General features: G+C 33.7%; 1 protein-coding gene across 1 annotated transcript in view; it reads right to left on the bottom strand.

Moving 5' to 3' along the window:
• Positions 1 to 19,242, bottom strand: part of LOC145243470 (putative histone-lysine N-methyltransferase set-23) — a 416,813-nt gene extending 397,571 nt beyond the window's left edge. The window contains exon 1 of the mRNA XM_080106407.1: positions 19,182 to 19,242. The gene's annotated coding sequence lies outside the window, so the exon portion shown is untranslated. The remainder of the gene's footprint in view (positions 1 to 19,181) is intronic.
• Positions 19,243 to 21,843: the final 2,601 nt, after the last annotated feature.

The following is a 21,843-nucleotide window of genomic DNA, read 5'->3' as shown; positions in this document are numbered from 1 at the left end:
AAAGTTACTGAACATTTATAAAAGGAAAAATAATTTCTCACATACTTACTTCTTTTCATGAAGGCCAGAGGAATAGTTGGCCGAAAAGTCGTGAAACAAGAACTATATAAAGATGAGAATAATAGTCCGCAATAAATAAAAATGGTGCTAATGCAGAGAGCGATCCACGTTATTTTTTAAATCATATTTCCACGTTTAATTAAAGTTTTACGATATGTTTTTTTTTATTCAATTGTAAGTACAGAATAGGTACAAAACATCCTCCCCTCCCCATGTAAAGAATGACTTTTTAAATAATAACATTATTTCAGCACGGATCACTCTCTGCATGAGTATCATAAAAATTAATACAAATAATACTTATCTCAATAAGTGAAAGGCTAATTTCTACCGGAAATAAAATGGCGATAATCTCGCAGTTACGAAAAATATTTTTTATTTAATTTAATATTTTTATAATTCGCAATGTTAAATTATTTTAATAACATGCAAACATTCCTTGACTTTAAAAATAGAATTTCTGAAAATTTCAATTAAATTGGTGACGTAGAAATATGATGTTATTCACTTATAACGAACCAAGAATTACATTTTTATATATATAGATATATCTATAATATAAAGCTGAATGTCTGTGTGTGTGTCTGGTCACAAATAGGCTGCTATATGGTTGACTATAGTAAACTGATCACATATAATGAAAGAAGATGTACCGAGACACAGGAATGGGTATGTTTGACCTGGCATATGATGATTCATTAAAATTGTGGGGTCTGCGTACGTGCCTGGTCTACAAAGTATGGAAATAAAAAATTAAAAAAAAAACGTTTACAAGTGTTTTTGATATAGATGTACATATTAATACTTTGATAAGTATGTTTTAACTTAAATAGGGATGGCATAATAAAATTGTGGGGTCTGCGTTCGCGCCTGGCCTCCATAGAATGGAAATAGGCACAAAGTTTAATAAAGATTTTTCACATCTATCTGCATAAGTATACTTTGATAATTATGTTTCAGTTTGAAGAAATATGGTATAATAAAATTATGGGGTGTTCGTTCGCACCTGACCTCCATAGAATGGAAATATGTCACAAAGTTTAACAAGGTTTTTTAATATAGGTCCACAGAATATTGTGATAAGTGTTTCAGTATGAACAGGTATGGTATAATAAATTATGGGGTTTATCTATTTTATTTTTACTTTCATTATATTTTGCTTTGGTTTTGATACCCCCAAATTCGAAGCTATCTCTTTACAGCCCTTCCTTTTCATAACCTATCATACTTTCATAAATCAGAGTCTATTTTCTGTAGGCTGTTTTTGAACCCAGTCAACGACGGGTACTTTTGCTAGTATATATATATTTCTGTAGAAATATATTTTCTTATAATATATATCAATCCTTATTTAAGAAGCTCAATGTAATTACAGAGCAATATAGAGAATAAATGACAAAAAGTTATATTCCAAAATTCATAATGTTGACCATCTTATAATTTATTCCTTTAATTCAGTTGACTTATACAATTCTTGACAGTATCTGTTTCGTAGCGCAAAATCAACCACTTAATTATTATATCAATCAGTGAATCTATTATGCCCTTAACTCATCAGAAGAAATAGCAACAATCAATCCATCAAAAAGAATTGAAGTGTGATTTGACATGATTAAAATCCGAAAATTGGAAGAGAAGCTGCAAATACCTTTTTATTTTTCCATTACGCCATATTGAATTTCTATTATACATTATATACATATATTAAAAAGTTTGACTAATTTCTAGCTAACCTATATCTAAAATTTCAAGTGTTTAGACCCAAAATTGGCGGAGGAGTTTGGTAGAGTCTGCAAAGGACAACTCTTTCAGTTTTGACCTCTTGGCAGCAAAATTTTCGCCTCAAAACTAATTTAAAAGCTTGCTGCATGTCTGAATACCCTTTATGTCAAATTTCAAATGTTTAAACCCAAAATTGGCTGAATAGTTTGCTAGAGACCGCAGAGGTCAAACCTATTTTTAACTGACTCCAATTTTGACCCCTTAACATTTATTGCTTGGGGCCCAAATCAAATTAAAATGTTTGATCCATTTTCAAGTAACCTACATCTAAAATTTCAAGTGTTTAGACCCAAAATTTGTGGAGGAGTTTGGTAGAGTTTTCAAAGGTCAAATCGTTGAACTTTGACACCTGGACAGCCAAATTTCTGGATAAAAACTGATTAAAAAGATTTTCCATAATCTCAATACCCCTTATGTCAAATCTTGAGTCTGTAGACTGAAAACTGACAGAGTAGTTTAGTAAGGAAATGTACACACACACACACACACACACACACATAATTTCACTTTTATAGATATATAGATTCAAAACCAATTTCGAAATCTAGTGGTGGATATACTCTTCTTTTCCTTACAGAAAAGATGTTGATAGTTTTTTTTGTTTTTTTTTGCTCTATCATTATCATGGTAGGTACTCGATTGAGTACCCATCTACGGTTCTTTCTTGTAAAACATTCACAACAAAAACTCGTCTAACTACAACCATTGTCAACAATTTCCCTTTCTTCCCTGTATACCTAAAACTAAACGAAATTTCCATAAGCAAGGTTTCTTTCCTTGAAGGGCCCATCTGTGAGACACAATACAGCAGGATCATCAGCTGACTACAGCATGGTCGTTTTCAAGTCCAATGCAAACAAATTCTTGTTAAGTAAAAAATAGTCAAATTATTAGCTGATTAACCCTTGTCACCTAGTGGTCTTTGGTACTTGATAAACGTTGACTCATAAATAAATCAAATTAAAAAAAAAAATGTAAAATGCCAAAGTGGATGAGTTAGCTAGTTTTAATTAGGGGTGATATCTAGTGCAGAGTAACTGACAGCGTTCAAAACTGTCTGGTGAAGTTAATGATCACTAGAAGACTAAAAACATGAGAATGGAAACAAGGCTACTGGTAGATAGACGTGGTGTCATAGAGAAAAAGAGGCCATTTTGCTAAGTTGGCCAGAGTCCGAGCGAGGGAGGCCTGGGTCAGCCCAGTCTCTTGTGGCATAGAAATGCTGAGAGATTGGCTTTCCTGGGTCGTTCGCTTGAAGAAGACGCTCCTTGGATCCCTGTGGTTGAGAACTTGTTTCCCAATCTCAAACCCAACCCCTCGGTAGAAGGTCGTCGTAGACCGAGGGGGGAGTCTAAGTTCTTCTCCGAATGCCGGACCGCTCTTAGAGCTTTGCCGAGGACCAGTGTCCTCGATCAGCCAAGAAAGAAACTTTATCGGGAGCTAGTGGTGGGGACCGCAAAGGATTCACTTTATAGGCGGATGGGATGGTCAATGGAGGTTGTCCGTTCTTATTGAAGTTGGGCGCCGGGAAGGGAGATTCTGAACAACTCGGAATTTTCCCTCACCTGGCGACTGGTCCGAAGAGCGCTGCCCCTTCTCGATGAACTCTGTCGGTATAAAGAACATACGAGGGGCTTCTGTCCGCGCTGTAACGAACGCGAGCCCGAAACGATCGGGCACGCGTTTTTTAGTTGCAGCCGGATCCAGCCCTTATTGGAGTATGTCGGGGGGGGGGGGGGGGGTAACGGCTTGCATCGATGCCGAATGTCCACTCGATCTCGACGAAAGTTATTTTGTGTACAACATGGAGCCGCCGTTCCCCAGGGAGGAAAGAATGGTTTTCCTGGCGATCCTGGCAGTAGCGCACATGGTGATTTGGATCACGCACCTCAAGTTGGTCCGCGAAGGGACATCTGTTCCGGATTGGGATCTGATTGTTTACTTTAAACATTTGCTTAAAGTAAAGATCAGATGCGATTGGAGGAGGTTGCCTAGAGTGGAATTTGACAAGAGGTGGGTGCACAGCACTAGTTTGTGCATCCGTCGAGGAGCCAAGTTTCAATACGTGTTCCCTCCTTAAGGCGGTGCTGGGGCCTTTGGAACCCATCCCACTTAGGTTCTAGCTAAGAAAAACTTAAGAAGACTCTTGACTGGTGGTATAAATGAGATCCTGTTCCTGATTTTATTTTTTGGTACTAGAGAACCTCTTAGTCTACCCATCCTCTTTGTGCCACATCCTTGCTTTTTCCACATCCCCGGTCACCCCCCCCCCCTCTCAGAAGTCACCTTCCAAACCCCCTCCACCCGTTGCTTTGTTTTCTCCCACTTCCATTAAGGTATTTTCCTCACTCCCCATTAGGGATCGCCCTGCTTGTTTTCGGTTCCCCGGAAAACAGTGGGGGGGGGCGTCTAGTCACCTCGATTAGTACAGGGGGGGTCTCACTAACAACCCAGTAGGATTTATTTTTTGTTTTTGATATGAACACTTTTGATTAGTTTTCCCCACTCCACGAACAATCTTTCTCTTAATTCAAAATACTTTTTATTTTCTAATGAAATTGAATTTTATTTTTTCAAACATGCACACACACACACACACAAAATATATAAAAAAAAAAAAAAAATTCATACACAAACACACAAACAACTGTTTATAAATTGTAAATATGTTTTTGACTCTTAAACGCTGGGGATTTATTAGTTAGATTAAGATCCATAGAGTGAATGAGGTATTTTGGTAAATGTTGCCAGTCAAGAGTAAGACTCCAAAGTCTACATATATTATTTTTAATCACTTTAGTCACAAAGACCCTGAACCCTTCCCCTCCCCAATCTCTTGTACGGCCTTGTGCCTAATTTTGTTGTTTAAAAATCTTTTGTTTTTTACTTAATTGTATTCTCAAAATTTTTAAAAACAATAAAATATATAAACAAGATACTGCAAGCAAAGACCTTATGTGGGGGCGACCCCACAGATAAGATTTGGTCAATGTAGGGGCAACCCTTCATACCAATTGTCACTATCCAGCTCCCCTACTCCCCGGGGAGTTGGTCCCCATTTCCCCTTCACTCCTCACATTAAAAATCGGCCTTGTGCTTAATTTGCTCAGTGGGGGAGCAAATAAATACCTCAAAGTGTAGTATCTGTTCTTCAGATGCTGCACTTGAATTTCTTGTTCTCTGTCAGTGGAGGATAAATCCTTCACGGCTGAGACAATTTTTATTTTTGTTTCTTTTCTCCACGTTAAAAAACGACCCTGGTGTCTAACCCTGTCCCGTGGGGAGGCATTGTAAATCAGAACATCAGATCCAGAGTAGAAGCGAAACTTGTGTTACACATCGTTTCAAAGAAGACATTAATGGTCATGTCTGACTAGAAGGGAGACCCGACGTTGTCCAGGATTGACTGAAGATCAACAAATATTTCACCCTCCCATATCTTATTGTCATCGAAATCAGTGAAATCGACCATTTTTCAATCAAATTGATTGATTGCCTGCTCTAATGGATTGATTCAAATATTAAAATACAAAAGTCAAGGATAACGATTCAATTGCGCTCCAAACAGAAACGTTCATTTTGAAGCACGCTTTGTCATATCAAAGAACCTACCTACTGTTGATTTTATATGCCGGGCTTTTCTACTTGTGCAGTAATAATGGATTGAATTAAAGTTTAAAATACAAAAGTCAAATATCATGGTCCAGTTGTGCTCTAAACAAAAACATTCATTTAAAATGTGCCCCTGTCATATCAAAGAGTTGATTTCATATGCTGCGCTTTTCTGATTGTGCGGTAATTAAACTTCTCAAATGCACTTGTGATGTTAGGCTGTGTAAGGTGTTAACTTTCATCAAAATCGCCTGTCCCTTTTTTCTTCAAATTTTTTCTATTATCGATTACCGATACTTATCGAAGACATTCTGATACAAAACCTATCTAAGAACACTACCAGGTACATAAAGTACATTTCTGTGAAATTCCATAAAAATCTGCCCTAGCGTTCAGTTGGTTGGTTGTTTTTGTCTTATAGCATATCAATCCTTTTCAGGTTATTTAATGCCAAATCCAGTGATTTTGAAGAAATTTTTTTTTTTATAGAATATATTTGGTTTTTTTTTTTCAAGTAAAAAGTTTTTAATAGAATACATTTGTTTTTTTGTTGTTTTTTTTTTTCAAGTCAGTTTCTATTTAACTCATAGTTGGGACCTTAACAGGTACTACCACTCCGGATCAGGGTGGACCTGGGAGCAATGGCAATTAAGGGGTGGCTCCAAGTCCCCTAAGCATTCAGGAGTCCATAGGGAACATATATATACACACACATACACACAAAGTTCCTTTTATATAATAGACGAGATAATAATCGCAATATGATAACAGACTAAAATGATAAATTGGCAAAGTATAGAAGTTAACATTTGTTAAATAAATTTACAGGTTGGAAGATTGTTACATGATAAGGGCTGTCCCCTTTTCATGTAAGTATAACAATAGAGAGATTACTTAAAATGAAAATAAAATGAGAGAAAGCAGAAATCGAACCTTGGATATAAGTTTTAAAGAACAATAGGTTTAAATGGAATGTCCAGTAAATTGTTAATTCTGATGAAATAAATAATAAATAAACTATTCATTGTAAAAAGAATGTGGATAATAAAATATGGGTTAAATGAATTAGATATGCAGGTTCAATTCCTTTGTGAAAACAACAAAAGAAAAAATAGGTTATTGGGAAATCAGAATGTCGGAAACGTGCAAGTCACGTATGTTGGTGGCACGTGAGTTTGGTCAGTTGGACATGCATGGATTTCTCAATATAGGAAGTGAGAGTTAGTTAGTTAGTGAGGGAGAGTCAGTGAGAAACTCAGGAGTCAGAGTCAGGCGATAGTCTGGGTCCAGACATGGGTTCCAATCATCTAGAAGCGAGACGATCACATTTTGAAACTTAATATGTGAAGCTTTGAATTCTTGGACGCAAAGCCCCAACAGTTCAGAGAAGAATAAATGTTCAATGTGTTTTTATACTGCCGTCTTCTGTGTCCATCATTACATGAAAAAGGTATTGTCTATTTTATGTGTACAAACTATTTGAAATTCATCATCTAAAAAATATGTGTTAGAAAGTAAATGTGTCTATTAATGTTATACGAACACTAACTGTCAAAGCATGAATGTCAACCTGTCAATCCATCGGCATAAATGCAAACCTCTCAATTATCGGTCTGTCTATCTAGATATGAAAACACTTTCTCAAAATGTATTTATATGCAGTCTCTTTCAATTATAAACTCTCTCTCTATTTATATATATTTCACTAATGTGTTAATGTCTTACAATATGAACACTTACAACATGAACTCTCCTAAGACTCTCATCTCTCTTAAGACAATTATTCTTACTTATAACATGAACAACAAAAGAACATTCATCATCTTAAGTAATAGGCGAGTCGTTAAATATAATAAGATGACTTAGAAACTGGTGTATGCAAAATAATAATATCGTTGTCTGCAAGGTACTTTTGTTCATATCTGACTGCCGTCGTCGTCTCTAAGGGCAGATAACTCTTCCTTTAATCTGTGCAAGGTAAATAAATCTTTCTTGATATTATTTTTAGGCTGGAGGGGGGGGGCTAACAAACAGATAGAACGAAAACGGGTCTATTGTCCAGAAAATAAAAAAAAATTAGCAAATTAAGATTTAATTGCGTTATAACCGCCATGTCTATTTTTAGAAACTAATAAAACATTTTGTTTTATTTTTTTTAGACAATAAAAATTATCAGAAAGGGTGTACTTTTATCTGACAAATCAAATCAAATCAAAATGCAACAAGTGCTATGAGGAAAGAAATTAATTAAAAGTCATATGTGTCCGTTCAAAGATGTTTTTTGATTCGTTTTGCAGACGTGCAGGGCTGGGTGGATTTGACTAAATTCCAGAAATGGAATAGATTTTTCATCTCTAATTGGATTTTGTTTAACACTTCAGAAAATCTTCAATTAGGATTAAACAATCATCATGAATTAGAATAGTTCATTATCAAAATAGTAGAGTCAATATATGGAAAATACCCTCTGAACCTCTCAAAAATTGTAACAAAAGGTTTCTCAACTGATTCTGGTAGGTTTTAATGTACTTTTTAACAGACTAAAAGTTTACAAAATTTGAGTTAATAGCTATAGAGTTATGATTGTTCAAAGGTTTCGGTGGCCATCTTGGACGCCATTTTGAAAAAAAAAAAAACCCCACTTTTCTGGAGGTCATATCTTGGTAAACGTTAGTATGTTAAAAAGTACATCAAAACCTACCAGGATCAGTTGAGAAACCTTTTGTTACAATTTTTTTATATTTTTTTGGTGGGGGAGTTCAACTGTATTTTGTCCTGAGTATGAGACTGCTTCCCTGCATAGTACAACATGATCGTCTTCAAATCTAATGTAAATAAATATTTGTTGTAAACCGTCTTGATAAATAAAATTAGTTCATTTCATTTAATATTTTCAATCCTCTCATAATATTCTTTAAAATAAGGGAAGTAAACTTAAGATTCACATTCTACTCTCCATTACCGATTCTCACAATGTTTTGGGTGATATAATCTTCAATCTTCTTCAGATGTGTCTTATCAAATCTGCACGCAATTTCGAAAAGAAACTTTTATTTAATCCATAGAGTGTAGAATGCTTGTATTCCATCATTTTTCAAGCCGAGAAGGAGAAATTTTTTCAAATCAGTCTCTCTGTGAAAGCTATGTGAATGAGACATGGCTTATAATGTAAAAAACTGTGTAATCTATGACAGACATTAACATATCTCTCTCTGTGCATCTCTGACTACAAGGGTCTATGTTTTTCTCTTTTCATAATCTTTTTCTTCCCTTTTTCCTCACTGTGACGTCACCTCGCACACTGCAAGGCCATTTGCATATGGCTGCTGTCGTCATACATGCATCTGCGCTCTGTTACAGACAAAACAAAGTCATGAGTTGAACTATGATAAATGACGTCACGTTTTTCGAGCCAAGAAAAAGAAAGATTTTCAAATCAGTATCTCTGTGGACGCTGTATGAATGAGACACAACCAATAATGTAGAATACTTTGTAATCTAAGGCAAAGTTATCTGGATGTTTCTGTTTGTGTGCATGACTCATTACAGTAAGTTAGTAAGTTAAGAAGGAAATAATTAGGCAAGAGAACAGTCTTTCTCTCCTGGGTCAATTCTCTCCAAATAAAACTTTGAAGAATACTCAGCAAACATTACCTTGTGTCCTCTTTCCTCATGAAATAAAGCTTATTTCTGTAGCAACTACTAGATGAAACAACAATAATGAAAAGAAATGGTGGCGTCAAGCATCTGTACACAATTTTGAAAAGAAACCTTTTATTTAATCCATAGGTGGTGTAGAATGCTTTATTTCCATCAACCATGACTGGGTAAAAATCATAATTAAGAGGCTCTGTTCAAAATTCCATATCAGATTTCTGAGTTCAATAAAAGATTCCAGAGTATTATTTAATTAATTGGAATTCCTTACTGAGATGAGTCATTTGTATCTATTCATTTATTTATTACGGATTATAATCTTCATCTCTAAGTTGTTGTTTCACGATGTTTCGGCCAACTATTCCTCTGGCCTTCATCAGGTGGTTACTGCAATAGGATAGGAACTCTGAATCTCCCAACTGCGTCTTCAGCAATTACTGCCATCCATAGTTGTTTTTGTCTCAACACGTTTTGGCCAACAAAGCCTCTGGTGATGGACAGACAAATAGTTGGCCAAAATGTCGCAAAACAACAACTTAAAGATGAGAATAATAGTCCGCAATAAATAAATGAATAAAGATTCCAGAGTTTGACACAACACATTGTTGCATAGGTGACGGACAGTGCTGGGAAAATATTGAATGTATTGCATACATGCAAATTCAGGATCCGGGCAAAGCCAAATTTTAAATCCAATTGTTGAGCGATGATGTCAACCCTACATTCTGATTGAAGAGTAGAGGGAGTCATGAAACAATAAGATGGCATATATTTTAACCTGGATTGGAACTGATAAAAACGCAAAGCAATAAAACAACAGAAATTCCGATCAAGAAATATTATTAAGACATAAAAAAAACAATGATACGTGCAGGGAGTAAGAGAGAGAGAGAAAGGGAGAGAGAAAGAGAGAGAGAGTGACCACCTAGTCGACACCACCCCACCAAACTCACATACCGATAGAACTCAGTTGTCATATGCTATCAGTGAAAATGTAAATAAACTTTGTTGATTTGAGTTGTTTGATTAAAAAAAAAAACATAGCTAAAAGAATATTTTTGTTATGTCCACGTGTACAAAGGGCAAAATACAGTTTACCCCCCCCCCATAAAATTGTAACAAAAGGTTTCTCAACTGATTCTGGTAGGTTTTAATGCACTTTTTAACAGACTAAAATACATGTATATATAAAGAATTGATTTTCATATTGAAAATGTTGCAGTACAAACTTTCCTTTAATGTTTAAAAACAAAGTTTTCATAGATAGTTATTTTTCACATAAGTCAAGGGAAGTTACTCATTATTTTATTAATCCCCTTTTATCTTTAAGCATGTTAGCAAAGTGTCTACTATAAATTTCTTCCTAATCAGAATAATTATTTTCAGAAAAAAACTGGTGCAGCCTGAAAAATGAGTGGAATTTGTAAAAAAATGGTCAACTTTAGGTTATGTTCACCAGCCTGTATTTCATTTGTTTGAATTTGTTTTTGGATAAAATATATATTAAATGAAAGAGCAAATTTCCCTCTTTCATATGGTGTTTATTTTGTATTTGTTGAATAAAAATTCAATTTTACTGATTTATTTTAATAGCACCAACAAAAGTGATAACATTTTGACGTGGAACAACGCTAGCTGCTAATTTTTTTAAAAATCAAGAAAATCATACCTCTTATTTAAAATTCTCGCGAATTTTTGCCATTCGACCAATAAAAAAAAAACTATAAATAGCATCAAATTAAGCAAAGAATGATCTTTATTTACGTATAAAAATTACAACAAATATAAAGAAAAAAAAATATGCGAAATTCTTTTTAATTTTTTTTTCTGATTTAATTTGCTTCTAGTGAATTAACTATTCATAATAACCATGGCAAACGTGATATTAAATTAAAGTTCATTCAATTTCCTATAAAATGGTGCTAAGAAATTGTACCTAGCTTTATTCGCGAAAATGCGCAAAGCCAAAGAAAAGTAACACTTCGGGAGTCTTTTGGACAAAATTGCGTGGACCGTGAACACGGTGAAAATGTGCGAGTCAATGAATGAAAGTTGTTCGACTTCGGTATTTCACCAAATAGTTAACTATACTGCTTCAATTTCAATATAAGCGATAAGAAACCATTTCTGTACATCAATTTGTAAAAATTACGTTTGAATATTTTAAATATTTAGAAGTATTTTGCAACATTTAGTTAGCACGTGTTCAGCTTTTTAACTTAAACAAATAAGCGATATTTTGGATTTTTTCAAAAATTAAATTAATATTGTATCTTTTAGGGGGGGGGATAAACAGGGAGTATTTATAATAACCCATTCATAAAACTAGTGATTTAATTTTAAAACGTTCGAGCATCTAAATATTTGTTTATTTCAGCATTCTAAACAGTTTCCTGAAAGTAAACAAACTTGGCAAAAGAGCGTAAAAAATGCTAGACAAGAAGCAAATTGAACGGCACGTTTCTAGCATTTTGTATTTATTTGAAAAGGATTTGGTGCATATATTTAATTCAAGGCATGCGACTGCATAAAATTAAAGTTTGAATAAACATAAAAAAACTATTGTCGTCCATAGATGAAAGTACGGTGGTTGCACTTGGCGAAACCGCGCTATTTTTAAATAGTATTTTCAAATTAAATTAAAGTTTTACGATAGCTTTTTATATTAAATTGTTAGTTGAAAGTCCAGAAGCGTTACAAAACACACTCTCCTCCCCATGTTAAGAGTGGCTTTCTAAATGTTATTTCGGCACAGTTCGCTAAGTGCATAAGTACCGAAAGTACAGACTAGGCTAAATTTAAAAAAAAAAAAAAAAACACCCTCTCTTCCACATGTTAGTTCGCTTCATAAGTACTATTGTTTTCTTTTATTGTTTTAACATTTATTTTTTATTTTTGTATACTTTAAATTGTTAGTTGAAAATACGGCGCTTCTACACTTTATTGCCGAAATTGGAGACGCCATTTTATTTCACGCACCTGCTGTCCAAATCCAGGGGAGACTATGGCCGAAGCATGAAATAAATAACAAAAAAAAAAAAAAATTAAACTGGAGAATGATTGCAGTTAAAACAAAAAATAAATAACTAAACAATCCACTTCCCCGTTAAAAATTGGAAATTGTAGACGCCATTTTATTTCACGCACCTGCTGTCCAAATTTAGGGGAGGACATTATATTAAACCGTGACTGAAGCATGAAATAAATAACAAAAAAATTAAACTTCCGGAAAGAACTATGAAAAAAGTAAATAAAAAAAGTGAAAGAGAACTTATATCTGTAATTGTTTAATTGGAAATGTTTCGATTTAATTAATGAGAACGGGAAAGTTTTTCATGGAACATTTTTTTTTATTAAAAATATAAAATGAAATGACATTCATAACGATTTAAACTGGGCGAGCGCCTTTTTTTTTCTTTTTTTTTTTTTTCGAACAAATAAATAATTTTAAACATTTTTTTTAAATTAAAGCAACTTTGAAAGATACACAACAAATTAATTTAAATGATTGTTTTTTTTCTTTAAAAAAAAAACGACACACACAGAGTTAAGAGTGGTTTTCTAAATAATAGTTTCATAAATACTATTGTTTTAATATATTTTATTCTTGTATCGTTTATTAAATTGTTAGGTGAAAGTACAGACTAGTTAAAAAAACACGCCCCCCCTCACATGTTTCCTAAATAATAGCTCACTTCATAAGTACCATTGTTTTAATTTATTTTATTCTAGACAGAAAAATCAAATTAGCACAATGAAAACAACTTATGTTGAAGACGCGGTATTATTTTACTTTAAGGCCCGTCTCACGTCCGTATATAACAAAATGTGTATTTTTGTAGATTTCAGTGTGCTAAAAACGAATCTGAAAACCGTTTCCGTCGCAAAAAATAGTTTTCATGATATGAAGAAATTACTTTTTCGAAAAGTGGGTGATCACTTTTCCATTTAAATTTAACTTAAAATGAGTACCCACTTTCTGAGCACCTTAGGAGGGGGGGAGCATTTTTTTTTGTGATTATTGGCTAAAAAGTTTGTTTGATTTCTTTTGCATGGTATTAACTCCTGAACTCTGGGACTATTTTCCATTTTACAGTCCAGCCTTCGTTTACGCTACGTGCGAGCATAAACGAAGGCTGTTGAATGTGCACTCGTGTTCCAAACTGCCTTGTCACAGTGTAGTATTGGCAAAAATTAAAATTAGACAAAAAACAAATACTTTTCCAAAAATTAAACCAAAAATAAAACTATGTTATGAAATTTGATTTTCTTAATCAGGCCGAGAAAATAAATGTTTCTATGAAGGAATATAATAGCAACCGGTACACCAAAGATGTCATCAAGTGTGTCATTGAATTGATAGGGCAAGCAGAAGTATCTGGCAAGAATTGTGAAAAGATAATTGATATTGTAGCAAGACACATCTTTCACACAGCTATAGATTCAAAAGACCTGCCATCAGAGCGATCATCTCTAAGGTATGCTGGCAAAGAGCATGTCCTTGCCAAACAAAGCGAAACAGATGAAGAAAGTGCTCTAGTTGATCAGGCAGAGTTTGGAAACTACAGCTTTAGCAAACAAGGACAGTTTGTGGCAGTATATTATGACGATGACTTATTTAGGTCAAGTAATTTCTGTCACAAGTAGTGAAGAAGGACAAGTGAAATTTCTGGACAAGTGTAAGGTGAAAATAAATGCCTTTAGATGGGCAAGGTCTGAAGTAGAGAAAGTCTCTTCTCTGTATGTGTTTGATTGGGGATTTGAGGTAACCACCTCAAATGGACGAATGTGGTCAGTTCCAAGCGAAGAGTTCAACAGAATCACAAGGAAATATCAATTCTATAGAGAACTGTATTGTTAACATGCAGCTTCCCTTTGTATTGAATGTAAATTGGTGTTGAACAGGTATGTTTGCTTATATACGATACTTTGCCATGATAAACAGTGAATTATTGCGATTTTTAAGTTTATTATTTTAGAACTACAAGGTGTACAGAGCTGAAATTTAGGTATGACATTCTACAATATGTATTGATTACACTGGTCAACACAATATTTTTGGCAGGCAAAGTAAGACTGGTTTCTGGGGTTTTCAAGGGCGCTGAATCCGAATCTGACATTAGTTTTTTCAAATTGGCTCTAGTTTTTGAGATATCACAGGGGGTCGTTTGTCTGAAATCACCCATTCGCGACCATAGCTAAACGTACAAAAAACGGCTAAATAGTGCATAAATGTCAGATATTGACTTTTATGATAATCTTAAAGCACAAAGACAGTGTAAAATCTCAATCTAACAAGTTAAGTTAGATATAACATCATTTCATTTATCCTATAACTGAACACTTTTCATAGATTTTGAGGATATACAAAAAATTTGCTAAAAATTTGCTGAATTTTAATTCTCCAAGTGAAAAAAAACATTTACATAATCAGTTATATATCATAAATTAATGCAAAGCATTATACATTAGATTCTTAGTTACAATGAACACACAAAACAATATTTTATTCACAAAACTAAAATTGACGTTTATACGATTTTCGCTTGTGAGCAACTTTTGGGCAGTCTCTCAAAAGGTTCCAGCAGTAGTCTGCCATCATGTGCTCATCCCATTTGCCTTGATACCTCTCTTCCATTGTTTTGATGTCTTGATGGAATCTCTCTCCCTGCTCCTCACTGTAATCACCAAGATTACCAGGAAATCTGTCGAGGTGGCTAAACAAGAAATGAACTTTAATGCTCATATTTGCCCCTAGTTTTCCGTATGCAGTAAGCATCTTACGGACCAATTGCTTGTAAATGTCAGCTTTGCGATTTCCCAAAAAGTTTGTCACTACATCTGTGAATGACATCCAAGCATTTAACTCAACCGTGTTAATATGATTAGTGAAGTCAGAATCCCTCATGAGCGTTCGAATCTGAGGTCCATCGAAGATGCCACCTTTAGCTTTTTCGATGGGAAGACCTGGAAATTGCCTGCATATTTACTTGAAGCAATCCCCATCCTTGTTCAACGCCTTAACAAACTGCTTCATGAGCCCTAGTTTTATATGCAATGGAGGGAAGATGATTCTATCCCTGGGTACCAAAGGCTCATTGATGACGTTGGCTGTGCCGACTTCGAGACTTTCTCGTTCTGGCCAGTTCTCCCTTCTCCAGTGCTGGATTCTTGCTCTGCTATCCCACAAACAAAGAAAGCAGGGATACTTTGTGTACCCACTTTGCTGACCAAGCAGAAAATTCACCATTTTCAAGTCCAAACAAATCAGCCATTTATGGTCACCAAGTATCATATCGAAGTATGCTTTGTACGCCCTCTTGACAAAGTCTGTAATATTCCTCTTTTGTTGTGCCATCATATACTGTCCACAGATGTAACAAAAGACATCCGGTTCATATCTGCAACATCTTCTAGAACTCATTTTCTCTCTGGAACTCATTTTCAACTGTGGAATTTAAAAGAAAATTCTTAATTACTGTTTAATTTATACTGCAACTATATTTATGGAACATGTTATTAAGTAATTACAGTATATAATTATATAAAAATTCTCCCTATATAAATAATTATATAAAAATTCTCCCTGAAATACTTCAATATATACATAGTCATTGTAATGATTCAATAATATCAGAAAATTATTATTTACTGCTTCTATATTGAAGTATTTCAGGGAGAATTTTAGCAGTTTAGGCTTATTTGGGGCTATCAGTATCTTCTAAACTAGAGCCAATCTGGCAAAACCAATGGTATATTCGTAATCAGCGACCTTCAAAACCCCAGAAAACACTCCTAGATGGTCTGCCAAAGAAAAAAAATAAAAATTTGTTGACCAGTGTTATGCATGCAAAATTTCACATCTGTATCTTTAATAGTTTTTGTGATTTTGAAGTTTGTATATGTTTAAAACATTCGGTACTTTATTTCCGCCATTCAAATTGAAGATATCAGTATTTTTATCGACTTATAATGACAAAACTTGCAGCTGGAATTGTTTGAAAAAAAAATAGGCATAATAACTACTATGCATAGAATTATATTGCATGTTCATATTTAATTTTCTTTAATTCAGTTTTATTTGCTGGTACTTCAAAAAGTGCCCACCAGTGCAATTTTGCGATTATAAATATTGCAATGTTCACTTTTCACATCTCAAAAATAAAGGCTGAAATTGAATTAGATATGATTATACTTTTATTTCCTATTGTCTTCTAATACTAAGAGTGATGAAAGCATCTTTTGTGACGTTTTTACCGGTTACTTTTTTTGTCAGTTGCTTCCAAAGTTGCCATGTCGTAATGTAAACATGTTCATGTTACGTTTGTAAATATGAAAATGATCATAACTTGAAGACTAAACAAGTTGGTTTGGTTGTTTTGTTTTACCACATATAAACCCTTTTTCGGTTATTTAATGTCAAGTCTGGTAATTTTGTTAAAAAAAAAAAAAAGCTTACATGCTTCAAAACGGCCGAAACGTTGTGACTATAACAACCAAGATGAGGAAGTCAGTCCGACAATCTCAATCAATGAAAACACCTCATCTCAAAAATACAGACAATTACTACATGCTTCAAGTTCTTTACATTTTTAAATATTTATTCATGGTATTTGATTTGGTTGGGGTTTTTTTTGGGGGGGGGGTTCAGGTTATTTAATGCTGAATACAGTAATTTTGAAAAAAGGTTTTTATTTTTTAAGTTCTTTCTATCTTCAAATATTTATTCATGGAGTTTGGTTTGAGTGCTTTGTAGGAGAAAATTGTTTTTTGTTGTTTTGACTTTGCAGAATATAATTGAGTTTTGGAAAGGGAAAGGAAAAGAAAAAAAAGAATAACATCAATGTTTGGGGCATTTTAAGTCAAGAAGCCAGTATCATCAGACAGCCTGATCTAGTAGCACTAGATGTCCTAACAGGTATTACCACTCCAGTTCAAAGTGGACCTGGGAATAATGCTAACTAAGAGGCAACTCCATATACCCCACAGCCTCCAAATGGGGCCCTCACTACTGGATATATTTTAAGATCGTACCCAGGACTTTGTACATAGAAATAAAGATTTATCAACTGAAATTTTCGATTCTGTCTAAGGTCACCACAACATTGAACAAGATGGTTGGCGATTTTGATGCCGAAAATCAACTAGATTCAAAGTTTTCACACTTGTTCAAGGTCAGAGCGATATAAATCTGAGGTTTTTGCTCGATAGACCAAACGCCTTCCAGAAGGGAAACCTGTTCAACAAGTCTCGCAGAATTGGCTGGAGATATGATGAATCAGTTTAAAAACATGTCTCTCTCGTCAAGTGCACTTGAAAGCCAAATCACAACGCAATATTAGGAAATTAACAAATATTTTACTTGTTGGTTGTCTTGCGGCGGTGTGCGCTTTACTTTATTCAAATGAAATCAACGTTTCTGTAATGGAACTCACACCCTTGACGTTTATCTTGCATTACTAATGCACAGTTCCAACATTTCAAAATACAACCGCTGAAAACAATGCGCGGATATTTACAAACAAACTTTTCTTTCTCCAACTATACAGCATTACAAGAAAGAAGAAGAGAAAAAAAAAAGAAAGAAAACAACATACTGAGGATGGAGTTTGGCTCCAAAATATATTTATATTATAAATTTCAAACAAGTAAAATATTTGTTTATTTTCCTAATATTGCTTTGTAATTTGGCTTTCAAGCGTACTTGATGTGTATTTTATTCAAATTAAATCAACGTTTCCATAATGGCACTCACACCCTTGACATATATATATATATATATATATATATATATATATATATATATATATAGAGAGAGATATGTAGTAATATATATAGTAATATGTAGTAAAACCCTCTCAATATATGTTACCGTGACATAGGTTGACATATATTTGACGGGTTTTTAATAGTATTTTGTCTAGTTTTTTATTTATAACACCTTTTACCTTAAACTTACCGTGTTAAAGAGGGAGTGAGGCGCCATCTTGAATTTTCCAATACATCGGTAAACACTGTATGTTTTTCGAGTTGAATAAACATGTTACATTGAATAAAAACACTAAAAACATATCCAGTTAGGTAGAAAAGTAACTTATCTTGCCTTTGATAATATTTACTTGTTATATATTTATTTTTTGACAACTTTTTCGAATCTATGTGTGCAGTAATACAAACCCCATTATTCCATGTATTTTTTATTTCACACACTTTTTTTTCTTTGAGAAATTAACTTTAAACTATAATCTTTCAAATACAATAAAAAAGTACTCGAAAATTTAAAAGATTATTATGATTAACCGGCGTAAAAGTCATGCCCCCCCCACCGGAGCAGCCATTAATTGCCTGTACCTATGGTACCTATTTACTATGCCTCCCCACGGGGCAGAGTTAGACACCAGGGTCGTTTTTTAACGTGGAGAAAAGGTACAAAAATAAAAATTGTCTCAGTCGTGAAGGATTTCTCCTCCACTGAAAGAGAACAAGAAATAGAAGTGCAGCATCTGAAGAACAGATACTACACTTTGATCTTGCCCAAAAGGCCAAGCAACCCCAAATATAGCACAATCCATACTTTGCGTAAGTACCAAATAAATTTAACATTTTCATTATTTCTTACTTGATAAATAATAATGCGTATTATTTTGCCTCGACATCGATTGCAATGTGAGAGGAAAATAATTTGGAAAGCATTATGTAGCTAAATAATTTCACCCTTCACAAAAAAAAAAAAAAAAATGGAATGAAATTTAAAAAATATAACGAATAGAAGCATAAACAAACCGATTAAAAATGTATTAGATATTAAGCGGGAAAAATGTTTACATATTTCGCGAAAAGTAAACAAAGGGAGACTACTCTAATAGCTTCCGATGTTTCGATTATCCCCCTTACTATTCAAAACTTCAAAATTGATGCGGTCTTTACATAAATGACCAGAACAAATACGATTCTTTTTTCTCACATCCAAAAACAAATAAAAGAATAATATAAAATTTTAAAAAATTCATTTGAAAATCTTATCACAAGAAAACAATTGCGAAACAGTAAAAATAATAAAGGCAACTAACCTTAAAATTTGCGAATAAAATTCTACGGTAAAGTCTGAAAAAATTGTCCCGCTCATAAAATAATCTCATTCAAGGGACGTCACTCTAAATGCTTATTTATATTTTTAAATTAATCTATCGTAAAATCTACATTTCCTATTTAAAAAGTATTAAGATAAACTTCTTAATATACTAAGTCATCGGTATGCGAGCGACTAAATAAATGTCAACTAATTTGCATATTTGAAGTATGAACTTTAATTAATTATTCATTTTTTAGCGCTCAATTCTATTTTTGCACATTGTGCATTTTTGCGTAGCATTTAGGATGAAAAAGTTCTAGCACACGGACGTGTGTATGTGTGTGTGTGTGCATGTTTAAATTTTCTTCCTTTGAAGATAATAACGCTGGGTATGGGGCAGTTAACCAGCTGCTAACATTGGCCTGCTTTTTATTGAAACCAACCGAGAGCTCTTTTTAGTATCCTCGTTGTTCCCTTAAGTGCAATTGTCTGGATCTCTTTTGCACTTGGTTCACCAGAAATGTGTGTGTGTGTTTGCGTGTGCGAAAAGTCTCTTCCCAACGCCTATCTGAATATTTCGTCTACAGAGTTGAAATTTGATATACAAGACATTTGAGCCTGTACCAGCACACTTTCGATTTGGTTTTTGCTGGCAAAAATTGCCGCTAAAGGGTAAAAATTGAAAACAAAACAGTTGACCTTAGTAGTTTATATATGTTGAGGATTTCTAGTTAGCCAATCAGCTTTCTAGTATCCACCGCGCCCCTTCCTATCAGCCAATGGGCATGCATTTTATCGAACAAAGGATCTGTTTTAGAACTAGGTTAGTGGTTTAAGGTAGGTCTTTTCCATCCTTTTTTTTTTTTTAATATATATATATAAATATACACATACATGCACATATATATATATATATATATATATATATATATATATATATATATAAAAGTTACAATAAGTTTACTAAGGTAATCAAAATGGTAAACTTAAAATATATTATAAATATTAAAGAGTTAATATTTACAAGTAAAATAAACTCAGCCAGATTTAAAAAGCTCAATAAAACCGAAAAGGAAATAGAGCTTAAAATATGAACAAATGATTAATAAAATATGTTAAAAGACATCTTGAAAAAGAGTTAAAAACATATTTAATTTTAAAAAAGGAAGCACAAGATAAGTGGATAGTCCTTAATCTGCGGAGTTTCGAAGAAATACTCTCCTTCTCATCAAAGGGCAGGAATTAGCAAAATGCAGGATCGGATTTTGCATATAAAAGTATTTAATGAAACTACAAGTAAGTCAAAGATCTTACTTGGTTAAAAAAATGGTGAGGTAAGGGGAACAGGAGGCAAAAGAAAAATAATAAAAAGATTTCACATGAGATAGCGATACAAAATAGCTTTAAAACTAACAATAACAATAGAAAACAAACAAATAAATAAATCAAATAAACATGAATATACATAAACGATCACACATATATATATATATATATATATATATATATATATATATGCATGTATGTGTGTACACATAGGTATATTTATATATATATAAAAAAGAAGGAAGGAAAAGATCTACCTTAAACCACTAACCTAGTTCTAAAACAGATCCTTTGTTCGATAAAATGCATGCCCATTGGCTGATAGGTGGATACTAGAAAGATGATTGGCTAACTAGAAATCCTCAACATATATAGAAACAAGAAGCAACCACAGAATTCGCGCATAAGCCTGACGAATCCTATAGTGGATGAAACGCAGAATATTCAGTGTAGCTTAATCGCCATATATATTGTAAAAATTACTATATATATATATACATATATATATATGTAAAAAGGTGATCTTTTCTGCTCATATGTAAGACGATCTCTATCAAACTCCTCTCTTCATTTTTGATTTACAGACTTGAAACACACACAAAATGACTTTTATATAATAGAAGAGATAGAGATAGATATATAAATGAAGTGTTGAAATTTAAGTTTAAAACTGCTGAATACCGTTTCATGCACAAAAAAAAAACATCCATCATTCTTTTCTCCCTATGACATGCGAGTTCACCATATAAAAAAAAATAATCCATCGTTCTTTTTCCCACTGTCACGTGAAGTACATACAAAATGACTGAGCCAGCAAAAAAAAAAAAATCTCTCCAGTATTCGACATATGCAAATTAAGACGTGGCCACATTTGAGCATATGTCGCTTTTCGTGTCCAATTGGTCAGGTTTCTAGTTTTGAGCATCGCACACACCATCCTTGGCCGCCTGTTGTCCAAAAACGATAGTTGGAAGCTTTATGCTGGTATTGAGTTGATTCGACACAGATATTGTGCTAAAATTTAGAAACAATATCTGAAATTATAATCAGGATTGGCACCAAAATTTTAAATGATATAAAGCAGCTAACTCTACCCTTTACGACCAAGGCCGCCAACCCCTAGTATTTCCTCATGTGTCTGCAAACACACTATGCAACATACAAATATCTGTACTTGATGTTGCCAAGCTAATCAAAAACCTTCATTCCAGTGAAGTAAATGGCCCTGACGGTATTCCAATTATAGTGCTCAAAATGCTTCAACCAAAACTAGCGCCCATACTTACAAAGTTATTTAAACGTTGTCTTAAGGAGAAATGCTTCTCAACACCCTG

This window comes from Euprymna scolopes, chromosome 22, assembly GCF_053919585.1.
Source record: "Euprymna scolopes isolate OS-2025 chromosome 22, ASM5391958v1, whole genome shotgun sequence".
NCBI classification, from domain to species: domain Eukaryota; kingdom Metazoa; phylum Mollusca; class Cephalopoda; order Sepiida; family Sepiolidae; genus Euprymna; species Euprymna scolopes.
The sequence above is the reverse complement of the archived record's forward strand: the minus strand, read 5'-3'. Positions and strand labels throughout refer to the sequence as shown.